Below are 15,703 nucleotides of genomic sequence, written 5' to 3'. Positions count from 1 at the left end.
TCCAGATTCCTTTAGAGAGGATCTGGGAGTCTCATCATTCCCTGGTGGGCATTTTGTATATCACTCCCCAGGGTAGGATCACCTTACCCATCAATGAAGCACTGTTATCAACTGTACATAGTCTATGGCAAACGCCTGCCACTGTTCCATTCACTTGCAAACAGGCAGATAAAAAATATGACATTCTGGCCAAGGGAATGGAGTACTACTTCAAGCCCACCGCCAACTCTCTTAACGTCTATATCTCCTGGGTGGGAAAAGCTATTTGTTGGCTGGTCTTCGTTTTCTAGGTGCAAACTTCCAGGCCTTGAAATCAAAATACGATTTTAACAACTGCTCAAAGTATACTAATTTTATTGAACAGCTGCCACACGATCATGGGGAATAATTTCAAGCCTTAATTTGGAGGGTCAGTGGATCATGAAAGCTTCCCTGCAGTCTGCCTTTGATGCTGACATGGCTTCATGGTCCTTAACCACCACAGTAGATGCGGAATGAGCGTTCTGACTCCAATCTTCTGGTCTTCTGAGGGAGGTCCACAGTATTTTGCAAGACCTCCTTTTTGAAGGGCCAGAGCTCTTTAGTGGTGAGCTGGACTTCTCCCTCCACTCCTTTAAAGACTCAAGGGCAACATTGTGATTGTTGGCAATATGTGTGCCTGAAACAGAGACGTTTCAGTAAGTCTCAAATGGCACAATGCTCCCGACTATTTCAGGTCTACGGAGTCCTAAGGAGATCCAGACCTCAGAAAAGAGGACCAGCATCCTGCAAAACTGCCCAATCACCATCTTCCTCCAAGCAACCATTTTGATAACTGGGTTGAGGGCCTCAAACAATCTCTTCCTCCAGATCTTCCGATACATGATTCCACCACCCTCCCTCCTTTCGGAGACCATCTGTCACTCTTACTACATGTTGGAAGCTCATCACCTCAGACAAGTGCATCCCAGATGTGGTCACCACGGGACATTCCACCCACCCTTAATCTCCTTTCCCGGGACACATCTCATGAGGATCTCCTAAAGCAGGAATGCCAGTTCCTTCTGCATCTGGGGCAATTGAGCCAGTTCCCCCTGAATTCATGGGAAGAGGCTTCTGTTCCAAATCTTTCCTGATTCCCAAAAGAGGCGGCAGCTGGAGGTAGATATTAGACCTCATGAACCTTAACACCTACACCCTATCCCAGCAGTTCAGAATGGTGATGTTAGCTACCATAGTCCCATCCCTAGATCTGGGGGACTGGTTTGTCACCCTTGACCTCCAAGTTTTCTACTTTCATCTTGCTATCCATTCCTCCCACAAGTGCTTCCTGCATTTCATCGTGGGCGCACAGTGTTACCAATACCATGTCCTCCCCTGTAGGTTCTCCATGGCCTTGAATATCTTTGCAAAGTGATAATGGCTCACCTATATCAATGGGGTATTGTGGTCTTTCCATATTTAGATGATTGACTCCTCAAGACCAATCTGTGCAAAAGACCTAGTTAGCAACCACCAAGGCCCTAACCCTATTTCAGTCTCTGGGCCCCTATGTCAATCTATGTTAACACCAGTTCAGTGAATAGACTTCATTGGAGCCATGCTATACTTTTTAACTGCTAGGGTTAACCTGCACAAGGAGAGATTCTCCACTGATCTCTACATCACAGCCTTCGAACAATCACAAGGACCTGCCTACAACTCCTGGGCCACAGGTCTGTCTCCATGTTCATTATGCTGCATGTGAAATTGCACAGATGTCCTCAGGCATGATTAAAGACTACACCACAAACAGACACAATAATTCTGTACCGATCATTGTACCTGTGTGAGTACTGGACTCTCTCAGGTGGTGGAATGACCCACCAAAGGTCTGTTTGGGAACCCCATTCTCACGATCACCACCTTCTAAAATCCTCATGACCCACATGTCATGTTCTGGGATGCAATGCAGATCAGGGAAGGGATATGTCACTGCCTACCCTGTAATGCTGTGTGCCTCACCATGTGTTGCTGTTGTAGCTCCCAACCTGGGCTGCTCACAACCAGCCTACCATCATGCAGGTTACACCCTGAGTGTCTGTGTATAGCTGCAACCCTTGTCCGGCAGCTCTGATCTCAACAGCTTGCCAACAACACACCAGGCAGACTCTGCCTTCTACCAGCCTTGGTTCTTACGTGCAGGGTAACCCCAAAACGCTCCCAATCCTGGATTTTCCCAAAAATGTGTGTCTGCAATGTCTTTCCCTTTCTTGACAGTTCAGATATTAAGGTTCATTGCCCCTGTAAGGAGTCAACAGTTTGCTATGTTAACTGGAGTTTCCAAACAGTTCAGTTAAGTACAGCACTGGATTGATTTAGTTCAGTGGTTCTCAAACTTATTTGATTGGGACCCCCTTCCTTGTGTCTGTAGTCTTTTATGCGCCTCTCCTCCCCCCCCCCCCAAATAAAATACATATACCGCCACTCAGCTCTGGAGGCAGAGTGGAGAGCAGTGGCTGCTGACTGGGCAACCGGCTCTGAAGGCAGCAATGTTCTAGTAGGAGCACAGAAGTAAGGGTGGTTAATGTGAAAAGTGATATTCCTCAATATCACTTTTCACATTAGACTTAGCACCCCATTGCTATCCTTACTTTGTGTTGCTGCTGCTGCCCTGGGGTGACAGCCAGAGCCCCACAGCATTCAGATGAGGGATTTGGAGTGATGGAAGGGGAGCCCAAGTCCAGGTTGTGGGGCTCCAGCTGTCCCCACCTCCTGGGCGTGCACGACCCTTCTGCATGAGCCCCAGCCACCTGGGGCTGACACCCAGAGCTCTTTAAAACAAAAAACCAACCAACCAAACAAAAAAAGGGGCACACAGCTCGTGCCTCCCTTGACACATTCCCCTGCCTGGGATAAGGTTAGAAATGGTTACCAGCAAATAAAAATGAAAACGCATCTAAAAATCTAAATCTTAATCTCGCAAGGTTTGGTTCAAGGCTTTGTTCAAGATGGTCTTTCTCACCCAGTCTTCCAGCAAGATGGCGATTGACCCCGTCCTCAGTCAGGATCTCTCCCAGAGGCCTAAAGGTGCTCGTGCCTTTGTCTTAGGTGCAAAAAAATCTCCTGGAGTTTTCTGCCTCTTTTATAGTCCAGTGTACCTTTAAAGAGGATTCTTGTGAAAGTTACCCTTCAAAGTAAAGTTTATCCAAGCAGTAAGGAAGGAAATATGGAGTCTGGTGGAGAAGGAGGCTCCATGCTCTTTCTTCCCATAGGGCATATTTCATACAAAGATAATTACAATGGTGTGTCTGGTGTGAATACAGGAGTGCTTTTGGTCACACCACCTCTCTGCTTGGGTTGTGGGGGAGAGAGGGTGTATCTGTGAGCTGCCACAGCACAGGGAAAATAGTTCTTACTGCGTTACATCAACAAACTGGAACCAAGGACAGTCTGCTATGCATGTGAGCACTTTCTCTATGACGTAGAGGGGTAATGTTAGACAACAGGGCAGCTACGCTACAAAAACTGACAAGAAGGAGCGAGATCTGAATCCTTATGTGCAGAGTCATTGAAACTGAAGCTGATGCTGCTCTCATCACATAGCTATTTCTGCAATTTACCCTGAGCAGGATCTTCTATCTGAACTGCAAGTGACAACTCAACTACTCTGTTTTCCACAGCATCTGCCAAATGTGGGGCCTCCTGAAGGTGGGCCTCTTTGCAACTTCAACCAGTGCAAGGTGTTATCCCTTCTGCTCCAAAGAAGGATATGGCACTAATCCTTGGGCGATGCTCTAGTAGTACCCTGGCCCAAAGTCCTGCACTGCATTTACCTGCCTACACCTCTGATCCTCAGGACCTTGCTCAAACTGAGAGAAAAAGGGGTGAGGGCTATCCTGACTGTGCCCTTATTGCTGAGGCAGTTATGGTACTTGACTCTACTTCATCTTTCTGTGGCAGTGCTTCTCTGCCTTCCCATCACAAGACTCAGGCACCTTAACCTAGCCCAACCTTTTGTCTCTGAACCTGAAGGCTTGGCTCCTGTTTGGTTCTCAGACATAGAGTTAAACTGCTTGGCCAGTGTTCAGTCAGTCCTTCTGTCTAGCAGGAAACTGACTTGTAAGACTTACCTGCAAATGTGGAAATGGTTCCATTCCTGGTGTTACCTCTGCTCTTTGCAAGCTTCAGAAGCTTCACTCAAGGATCCTAGATTACCTGTAGGACTTAAACACAAAGTCTGTCAGTGAACTTAGAGTACACCTGGCTGCCATTACACCCTTCTACATGCCTGTGTGGCCAAATTCCTTATGGAGTTGTACAACTTCAACGGGTAGTGATCAATGGCTCCATGTCTAGTTGGCAGCCGGTATCAAGTGGAGTGCCCCAAGGGTCGGTCCTGGGGCCGGTTTTGTTCAATATCTTCATAAATGATCTGGAGGATGGTGTGGATTGCACTCTCAGCAAATTTGCGGATGATACTAAACTGGGAGGAGTGGTAGATACGCTGGAGGGGAGGGATAGGATACAGAAGGACCTAGACAAATTGGAGGATTGGGCCAAAAGAAATCTGATGAGGTTCAATAAGGATAAGTGCAGGGTCCTGCACTTAGGACGGAAGAACCCAATGCACAGCTACAGACTAGGGACCGAATGGCTAGGCAGCAGCTCTGCGGAAAAGGACCTAGGGGTGACAGTGGACGAGAAGCTGGATATGAGTCAGCAGTGTGCCCTTGTTGCCAAGAAGGCCAATGGCATTTTGGGATGTATAAGTAGGGGCATAGCGAGCAGATCGAGGGATGTGATCGTTCCCCTCTATTCGACATTGGTGAGGCCTCATCTGGAGTACTGTGTCCAGTTTTGGGCCCCACACTACAAGAAGGATGTGGATAAATTGGAGAGAGTCCAGCAAAGGGCAACAAAAATGATTAGGGGACTGGAACACATGAGTTATGAGGAGAGGCTGAGGGAACTGGGATTGTTTAGCCTGCAGAAGAGAAGAATGAGGGGGGATTTGATAGCTGCTTTCAACTACCTGAAAGGGGGTTCCAAAGAGGATGGCTCTAGACTGTTCTCAATGGTAGCAGATGACAGAACGAGGAGTAATGGTCTCAAGTTGCAGTGGGGGAGGTTTAGATCGGATATTAGGAAAAACTTTTTCACTAAGAGGGTGGTGAAACACTGGAATGCGTTACCTAGGGAGGTGGTAGAATCTCCTTCCTTAGAGGTTTTTAAGGTCAGGCTTGACAAAGCCCTGGCTGGGATGATTTAACTGGGAATTGGTCCTGCTTTGAGCAGGGGGTTGGACTAGATGACCTTCTGGGGTCCCTTCCAACCCTGATATTCTATGATTCTATGAACTTATTTCCCCTTCTCCAGAACCCTGCTCCTACATGGGACCTTAATCTGGTCCTCAATGCCTTGAGGGACCCCTCTCCCCATTTGAACTGATGGCCACCCGGTGCTCTTTCCCTGCTCTCCCGCAATAATTAATTTCTAATAGCTATCCAGAAGGATGAGAGAACTTGGGGTGCTCATAACAGACCCCACCATACACTACCTTCTACTGGTTTCAGAGTAGCAGCCGTGTTAGTCTGTATCCGCAAAAAGAAAAGGAGTATTTGTGGCACCTTAGAGACTAACAAATTTATTTGAACATAAGCTTTCGTGAGCTACAGCTCACTTCATTGGATGCATTCAGTGGAAAATACAGTGGGGAGATTTATATACACAGGGAACATGAAACAATGGGTGTTACCATACACACTGTAACGAGAGTGATCAGGTAAGGTGAGCTATTACCAGCGGGGGTGGGGGAGACGACTTTTTGTAGTGATAATCAAGGGGGGCCTACTGTGACAGATCATGCTATGTCCCCATCTTTCTCCATAAAGTCTCATTGGAATTTCATATCAACCAAGATATGAAATTTACCAGTATTTTATAGTTTACTTTATATTTTATACAAAGCCTGATCTTGAGAGAGGAAGCAACTCTCCACACACTAGATATGAGGTGGCCCCTCACCTATTACCTCAACAGGACTAATACCATTAGTTCCTCTTCCAGACTCTTCATCGGTTCAAGAAAGGATATAAAGGACCACTAGTTGCCACTCAGAGACTTTAAGTGGGTTTTGGGTTGTATCTTGACATGCTATGATGCAGCTGGGATAGGGTCATAGAGTGACAGCCCACTCCTTGAGGACTCAGTCCACTTCTGTATCCTTAAGGATGTCCCCATAACAGAAATCTGCAGGACTGCAACCTGGTCCTCGGTTCACACATTCTCCAAACTTTACAAAATCATACCAATGACCAGAGCTGACCCACTTTTGGCATTTCAGTGCTCTGAACTGTTCTGGATTTGTGCCTCAGCACCCACCTCTATGTTGAGATACTCATGGGAGTCTCATACAGTGGAGCACCCATTCAAGACATATACTTAAAGAAGGGGGAGAGGTTACTTTCCTTTTCAGTAATTTGAATTCTTCAAGATGTTTTGTCCCTATGAGTGCTTCACCTCCTGCCCTCCTTCTCTTCTGCTTCAAAGTCTTTCAGGTTTCATGGTTGAGAAGAACTGGGGGAGGCCTGGGACGGAAGTGATGAATGCGTCACTTCTGGGATGTTGTCACTTCAGAGACCCACTGTGCCGGCTCGCGGGGCCCCCCAAGGTGTGCCTAGGAGCCCTGTGGCCCGCTTGGGTGACTCTACTGCCCCCCGCCCCCCGTCAGCAGGCCTGATTCTTGTTCCAAAGGTAAGTGCTGCAATTGCAGCTCTGAGAAAGAAAAGTTCTTGCTGCAGAGCTAGAAACATTTATTTTTTAGAAAATTTTTTTTTTTTAAATGGCAAAAGAAGTGACCTTCAAAAGTCATTACACATCAAGGGCTTCTGTAGAGTGCTTAATTTTATTTGTTGCCAGGTTTGTGTGTGTAACTATTGAGGGAGACCAGTAACTGGTGTTATGGGGGAAGATTTTTGGTTAATTCAGCTGGTTGCTGTGCTTTGCAGCATGGAGCTCTATTAATTATTGACAGGGCTAGCTCAATCCAAAGCTTCTGCACTGCTGTAGATCTGTCTAATTTACCATCCAGCATAGTGCTGAGAGAACAGAAATTAATGATTTGATTCTTACCACCTGTGTGAATGATATATAAAGCTGGAAACACTGCTTGGGAAAATGTAATTTAAATAAGGTAAGCGAGTACAAAGAGGCTGACAGCATATGATGAAGTGTTGATTTCTTTTCCACTTTTAGTTACAAGTTTGGATTGTAACCAGAGACATTCCTACTGGCAAGCTGGTAAAGCATTAAACCAGCTTCAGGGGGAGGGATAGCTCAGTGGTTTGAGCATTGGCCTGGGTTGTGAGGGGTTGGGGAGCGGGGTTTGGAGCTTGCCCGCTCCCCAGCTGGAATGCTGGGTGGACAGAGTAGGATAAGCCCCTGCACCCCAACCCTGCTCCCTAGGTGGAACGCCAGGTGGGTGGAACAGGGCAAGATCCCACTCCCCGGCTGGAATGTTGGGTGGGCGGAGCGGGGCAAGCCCCCGCGCCCCGACCCTGCTGGCTCGCAGGAGCGCTGGGCGGGCAGAATGGGGTAAGCCCCCGTACCCCAACCCTGCTCCCCGGCAGGAGCGCTGGATGGGCAGGTGAAGCGGGGCGAGCCAAACAACTTTATCCTGGAACGTTGAGTGACTTCAAATGAGTATGTTCTCTAATAGATCAGCAACCTAATAGCGAAACCGTGTTAACCAGGATGACTTTAAGTGAGGAGTTTGAGTAGCAGCCGTGTTAGTCTGTATTCACAAAAAGAAAAGGAATACTTGTGGCACCTTGGAGACTAACAAATTTATTTGAGCATAAGCTTTCATGAGCTTACGAAGTGAGCTGTAGCTCATGAAAACTTATGCTCAAATAAATTTGTTAGTCTCTAAGGTGCCACAACTACTCCTTTTCTTTTTAAGTGAGGAATTACTGTATTGAAAAATTCTTACAGCCATTTAATTTAGAAGCTCTAGTACTTCCTGTCTTTGGAGCAGGGACTTTCAGCTTGGCAAGAGGGTGGCGCTGGTATCGAAGTGTACATTTTGCTGTTTTTTTTTGTTTTTGTTTTTTTTTTAAAATACCTGCTCAAATTTGGCAAACTTATAAGCCTCTAAAGCATTTGTGGTAGTCACAAGATTGGCAGTGCTCGGGGACTGGGACAATGAGCCAGAGGGGTAGCTGTGAAATTGGGGTGGGGGATGAGATCAGGAAGAGATGGGTTGGGGTGGAAGGAGTCGGGCTTGGAGGAATGGGGCAGAAGGGTCTATTACCAGTGGAACACACTTCTCTTTAAAACCTGGAATAGAACACAGGATTTCTGTGACTCAGTATTCCTTGGCTATCAGTAAATGTATATGAAACAGACTGGCAAAATGTATTTTTCCTTTTAGTGGCTGGTCACATAGGCTGGCAACCCACTACTTTTAGTTACCCTGTTAGCTGAAGGGGTAGAGGTCTGTGCTGTTAATATAAAGGTTCTAACCTTGCTGATGACCCATGTGGAGGTCAGTATAGTTCCATGTGATTTAAAGTCTTTTTTTTCCAGTTTGCTTTTAAAAAAAACTTAAGGAATTACATACACAAAAATATTAAAGGAACATTAAGGGTGCAAAGTCAAGAACTCAGAATTAGGAAATGCCACAGGTAAGGTTACCTGTGTAACCTAAACTTGACCCCCTTTGCTCGTATTCATAACGATACAGTCTTTAGTTTCGTGATCGCATAGTGTTTTTTCCACAGGGCCCTTGCCTCATTCAGTATAGAAGATGGATGGTGCTCAGGGAGTGAATCAGGATTGTGTAGTGAATGAGACTGTGTAATCTGCCTTCTTTGTTGCAGAAGTTGGAAGGTATGTAGTGCATGAGGCGGAGGATACTAGAAAGAGAAAGGATGATAGTCTGATGGTTACGGCAGTTAAATATCGCCCTGGAGGACTCAATTGTATTCCTGCCTCTGCCACAGAGCTCTTTTGTGATGCTGGGCCAGTCACTGAAACCACACTTTTCAAAAAGGCCACTAATTGTGTGTCCCTCACTTTCTGGGTGCCTATCCAGAGCACTGGGGCCTAATTTGCTGAGCACTCAAAGCTGTAATTGAAGTCAGTGGGAGCTGTGCTCTGAACAAGTAAAGTGCTATAAAATATGAAGTACTCTGAAAAATCAGGCCCTAGGTGTCTCAAATTGTGCACTCAAGATTAGTGTATGCTTTTGACCATAACTTGTGTGCCTCAGTTCTCATTCTATAAAATACCTCCATCTTGCCTTAGAGGTATGTGATGAAGATGAATATTTTTAAACTATTCAGTTACTTTGGTGATTGGCACTGTAGAAAAACCCATGCGGAAATTAATAATTCTCTATTCAGAGCAAGGTTTGCATGCTGTGCAGTAAATAAGGCATGGGGACATATGCTATATGATGAGGATAACTTGAAATATTAAATAGGTATTCATTTAGTGAGCATCATCTATCCCGAGTGGGGCAGGGTTCCTGTGGAAAAAGTATCATAATGTATATGTGCTAGTTGGCCAAATTACAGTTGCATGGGCAGCCTTAATTGTGGCATTTCTTAACTTTTGAGTACTTGAGTTTGAAACCTTAACATTTAAAAAATATTTTTATATTTAAGTATGTTGAAGAATCCATTAATTTCCTATTTACATAGTACAGAAGACTGTGGTCTCAATGTATTGACAATTGAATTTTAATACAAAACTTTTATTAAAATTGTAATGATATCCTTTCAGTTTCTAATGACCTATTGCAATATTACTGCAAGTCATATCTTCCTTAGTTTGTGATTTAAAATGGCATAATCTGTCTACGCACTAGCACCAACAGAGTTCAACTGCTGTCACTAAATGTAGTCATAGGTTTATGCAACAATATTGTCATGAATTTAAAAATTAGGTTTTATTTGGTGAAAATGTAGTATTGCTAATGTTTCTAGCAAACATACCTAGTACACAAGCTGATCTGTTTTGATTAATTCAGCCTTATATTTCTGTAAATGTTACTTGGCTGTTTTATTTTCACTGTTTTTGATAAAAAATAGCATCATCAAAATCATCATAAATACATCATCTAAACACATGCTAAGTACTGAAGAAAAAAGTGTTATAGCAGCTGAGTTAAGCTACAACATACAGCATATCTCACGTTTGTGCTCTGCATAACACCGTAGGCATTGTGGAGTTTCAGCATTAGGTTGGGCATTCTTGGGCGACATTGAGATGTGCTCGGGGGGCCTTTGAATTTGTACCCCTACAACTTTGCTGCTTGTTCAACTGCAGCTTTATGCTTGTCTGAATTTTGTTTTTGTTTTAAAAAAACAAGACTTGAAAAGTTCGTGCCAGAGACTACATTTTGTGAATGCCACTCTTCAACTGTTTTGTAACTGTGGGTGGTTCCCTTTACATCCATTTGACAAGGTGCTTGAGTACCTCATTCATCAATTCTACCTTGGACTGCATGTCCATAATGGAATTTGCTAGTACATATGAATTTCTTGAACCAACAAAACACATTTTGTATTTCCTATATATCAAAGTGGAATTTCTAATAATTGTAAAAGTACATTTCATGTAGCTGGATGCGTCTTCAATGTAGTATAAATAATGGATACAAACTACTTGAGCTTTTTAAGTCAATAGTGAAGATTTATTGTATGGGATATAAAATATAATAGTACTATTGATCAAAGCTGAGGAATGGCTAGGACAAAATCTGGAAAAATTTGATCATCAGGAAAGCTTTAGAAAGGAGAATTTTATCAAGTTTTTTCCTTGTCTGTATTGCTCACTTTATTTGTATAAGACTTCAACATTTTTATTTGCAAGTTAGGTTAGAAATGCGCATAAGATGAATGTGTACTGGCGCTAAGAAGCATTAAAGCATCTTCTACCAGACATGGACATCGGGTTGCCAATGGACAACGATTTTGGCCTTTGATTCCTGCTGATTATTGTCAAATCAGTGATTAATAAAGTTACAACTGTTCATGATTTAATGAAAAATGAGACCTTACTTTGCACATATCAAAGACCTGGTGTGATGATACTGCAGGATCTCTTTTGTCATAGTTAATTCCATAGTTAATTATTTGGGACAGCATTAACTGAAGAGAGAACAACAAGGGAGTGGTGTGACTGTTTACACCCATCCTGAAACGTAGAAGGTATCCTGCCACAAAACTAAATAATCATATTAATACAGCCATCCAGTGGATGAAGATTGTGTATCCATGCTGCTGCTGCTCTGTCATCTGCCTTGTTACAAAAAGAAAAGGAGGACTTGTGGCACCTTAGAGACTAACCAATTTATTAGAGCATAAGCTTTCGTGAGCTACAGCTCACTTCCTCAGATGCATATCGTGGAAACTGCAGCAGGCTTTATATATACACAGAGAATATGAAACAATACCTATTCCCACCCCACTGTCCTGCTGGTAATAGCTTATCTAAAGTGATTTCCAGCACAAATCCAGGTTTTCTCACCCTCCACCCCCCCACACAAATTCACTCTCCTGCTGGTGATGGCCAGCAGGAGAGTGAATTTGTGTGGGGGGGTGGAGGGTGAGAAAACCTGGATTTGTGCTGGAAATCACTTTAGATAAGCTATTACCAGCAGGACAGTGGGGTGGGAATAGGTATTGTTTCATATTCTCTGTGTATATATAAAGCCTGCTGCAGTTTCCACGATATGCATCTGAGGAAGTGAGCTGTAGCTCACGAAAGCTTATGCTCTAATAAATTGGTTAGTCTCTAAGGTGCCACAAGTCCTCCTTTTCTTTTTGCGAATACAGACTAACACGGCTGTTACTCTGAAACCTGCCTTGTTACAGTTGATCACTAATAAAGTTGCCTTGTCTGCAGACCACACCAGGAGTAGACAGAGCTGCTCAGGTGGCTCCTTTTTACCTTGCAGAGCATTCTCAAAGGATGTTGTCCCTGCTGAGAGTGCCCTCAGGAAGCACAAGTTCCGTAAAATCCATCTCGTCACATCTCCTGTTCAACTTGTGTATTATATGGAACAGTTACAACAAGATAGAGGTTGAACTGCCTTCAGTGTGCTGATGACACCCAGCTCTATATTCAACTAGTCCAGTCAAAGTAGCTGCTTGTCTAGCCCAATGTGTGAATCAGATTGGGGCATGGATGAGAGCTAGCTGGTTATAACTCCATCCAGAGAAGGCAAAGGATGTGGTAGGTTTGGGGAAACGGCTGGAAGAAATGACTGAGACTGTCTCTGTAAATATTCGCCTACGATTTTTTGGGCAGTTCTGCAATCTAGGAGCCTGGTTGGACTTCAGCTGGTACTAGAACAGGTAGCAACCATAGTCAGATCAGCTTTTTCCATTTACATACTGCCAGGTTACTTTCCTTTCAGTTGCAGAACTTCAGCAACATCTGTGCCTTTTGTCCTAGTCAGATTAGACTTCTGCAGTGTGTTCTGCATTGGGCTACATCTTAAATCCATCTGGAAACTGAAGATAACATAGAATTCAGTGGCTTGCTTGTTACAGGGGGCATATTTTCAGGAGTACATGACAGTAGAGCATCTGGATCTGCACTGACTATTTGATACCAAGTAGAATTTAAGGTATAAAGCCCTAAATGACTTAGGACCGTCTCTCCCTGTCTCATAAACCCACAATTACAGCAGTGGGGGAATGCCAAACTGAAGCCCGACTCATGTAAAGGGATGGCAGTGCATTCCCGCAGCTTTCCCATATCCTAGTTTGCTGATCTTCAGGGCCTGCTGCCAGACCCATTTATTTTTCCTTTGTTGGGAGGACTCTGGGAGATTTTAAAGATCTTACATATGTTTTCAGCTACGTGGTGATTGTCATTGGAAGAAGGGGATTACTTGGGATTACTTTAAAAATATACCAGAGAGCACTGAGGGTCAAGGATAGGTACTTCTCTTTATGAACAAATTTTATAAATCAAAATAAAAGGAATTATAGGCTCGAAAAAGCATGTGTAACTAACAGAGAAATGCAAACCCCCGGCATGTTGAACATACAGATCTTTGCAAAGACTTGTTAACAGGTGATGAAGTATTTGGTAGGAGCATTTGCTGTATTATAGTTTTTCAGTAAACTCAATTTAAAGGTTAAGGCAGAACTTGAACTGTCACATATAACTGCTGGTAAGTCACCGTAGTGATAGATTAGTGGACTCTGAAACTTGTTTGTCTCAGTTTTTTCTCAGAAACAGCATGTTGACTAATCCGCTCTCACATTAATGTTTAGATCTTAGCAGTGATTGTCACTGCAAGATGATATATGTACGTAAACTTATATAGGCAGTCTGTAGTGCGTGTTTTTATATTGAGGGAATACATGATGAGATAATGTGGTATAAAGTTTTTTTCATAGGCACTCAGTTGGGATGGCTGCATTACTTGCAAATGGCAAAAGCCAAGGGCGAATTACCTTCTGGCACTTGAATTGAGTTACTAAAAGATACAGGTGTATTAATTGTGAGTTCTGTGGCATTTAGTATGTCACTTATTAAGTTCATTACATTATTCTACCTGGCAGCACTTCATATTACTCCTGGGGGAATTCTGTGCCACTGCACAATGCAGAATTTGCACAGAATTAATGTTCCGTACAGAATTTCCTTTTCCCTCCACAGAATTGGCGCTGAAGAGCTGCTGGCCACCACTAGGGGCCACTGAATGCAGCAGAGCCCAGCTCATCAGCTTGCAAATAAAAGACACTGCTGGGGGGAGGAGCTGGAGGGTTCCTGGCAGCTGCAGTTCCTGGCACAGCTTGAAGGAAAGAGGTGATGTGCAGGAAATGCGGTACAAGCCTGGGACCCAGAATCAAGCTGTTTCTCCCTCTAGATCCCTGGGCTTGCAGGGGTGGAGGGAGATGCAAGTGTCTGAGCCAGGGGGGTGCCCCATGGCTGGGTTTTGGGCGGGGGAAGGGAGCAGAGAAACAGTAACTGGACTGTCATAGAGGTTTCTTCAACTCTCTTCTCCTGGGGGATTTTTTTTTTGTCTGTATTGTTAGACATAGTTGCTGACAGGTATTTTATAATAAATTACCAGAATAATTGAAACTGGTGTGTGTATGTATGTGTGTGTGTGTGTGTGTATGTGTATATATATATATATATATATATATATATATATATATATATATATATATATATATATATATATATATATATATATATATATATATATATACAGTGTTATTTTGACAAATACAATATGCAGTATTTTGCACAGAATTTTAAAATGTTAGTGTAGAATTCCCCCCGGGAGGGTTGTATATATTCAATTAAGAACTCAAATAACCCTGCCACCTAATGAAACTCACATTCTACAGTCTTCTGCAGCCCCTCCACACTTCTTCTCTCCCTCCTGAAAGCAGCGTAGAACTTGGCAGTCATCTGCAGCTCCTCTCACCGTCCTAAGTGTCCTCCATTTGTCTTAAAATAATGCAGTTTTAGAAGTGGTGTGTGGTGGTGTTTCCAGTACTGAATAAAATTAACTTTCATAGGAAAAATAATTTACCTATTTGGTTAATTTAAAGATTTCGTTAGGCTTTCCACAAGATGGTTTACATTTATCGTTTCCACAGAGCATAAAACAAGTGAGAAACAATCCTTTTAAAAATGTCCTCTAGCCGAAGTGGCTCTCTGTGATTTTTTGGGAGATGGGCGGGTATTGTGAGAATGTAAAATTTCTTTAGGTGAGAGGATGTATGACACACTAACCTGTCTGCTCCTCTTCTGCACTCCCCCACGTTGTGGCCATGTCTAACATGCATGTTGGAATTCTGGTGTAGACAACACAGTTGTACTTTAATACAGGTTGGTATGACTATGAGAATGATCTGCAGCAAGGGAGCAATCAGTACAATAATAGCAGAAATGGTAGGATGGCAACGCCTAGTCTTTCTAAATACTTGACTGATATTCAGTAGCCCAGATTCCTCCTGGGGATCAAGCAGGGTATAGCATTGCATATTTAGAAGAAAAATAATTATAAGAGTGCTAAAAAAGCACCTATCTGTGTTTCAGGTGACCTTCACATAACTGAAAAAGACATCCTTAGTCAACGTTTCTCAAATGCGGCTATTGGGCTTTTCTTGCAGCTACAGCCTTCTGCGCAGTGATATGTTGGGGGAAGGGGCAAGGCAAAGCAGTGGCCTCTCCCCAGGTGTTGGGCCCTGTCCCCCTCTGGAGGCACAAATGGCAGAGCAGACTGAATGAGAGTTCACCTTCCTGGGGGAATTTTAGAATAAATTCTGGGGTGGTAGTTGAGTGAGCATGTGATCTAATCATAGGTATGTGATCAGTTGCACAGCTATGTAAAATTTATTTAACACCTGTGCAGTTTGTTACATGGATATCACCTCCATGTATGTAATATTAAAAAAACCCTTTCTTTATTGTAGCTATCAAACTATGTAGATTTTTAATTATAATAATGGATATTAGAAGATTCATAGTGTATGCATGTGGAAGATTTTCTTTTAGAGTTTCAGAGCTTAAGAGATAGCTTTGACCGTCTCCAGAACTCTGCCATTAAAAGGACCCTTCCCTACACTTGTTACTGAACATGCTGTCTGAGTTTAATACATTTTTTGGTTATATGTGCAGAAACACTCAACTGTGCTTGAGCTGGTGGCTTCCCCATCCAAGCATGAGTTCACATAGGTTGTAGTGTGTCAAAATGTAA

The 15,703-nt window shown here is 43.5% G+C and overlaps 1 protein-coding gene across 12 annotated transcripts in view; it reads left to right on the top strand.

The window, feature by feature from the left end:
• Positions 1-15,703, top strand: part of NEO1 (neogenin 1) — a 516,517-nt gene that overhangs the window by 130,434 nt on the left and 370,380 nt on the right. The gene's annotated exons all lie outside the window — the stretch shown is intronic.

Source organism: Lepidochelys kempii, chromosome 10 (genome assembly GCF_965140265.1).
Source record: "Lepidochelys kempii isolate rLepKem1 chromosome 10, rLepKem1.hap2, whole genome shotgun sequence".
Lineage (NCBI taxonomy): Eukaryota > Metazoa > Chordata > Testudines > Cheloniidae > Lepidochelys > Lepidochelys kempii.
This window is presented reverse-complemented; position numbering and strand designations above follow the sequence as displayed.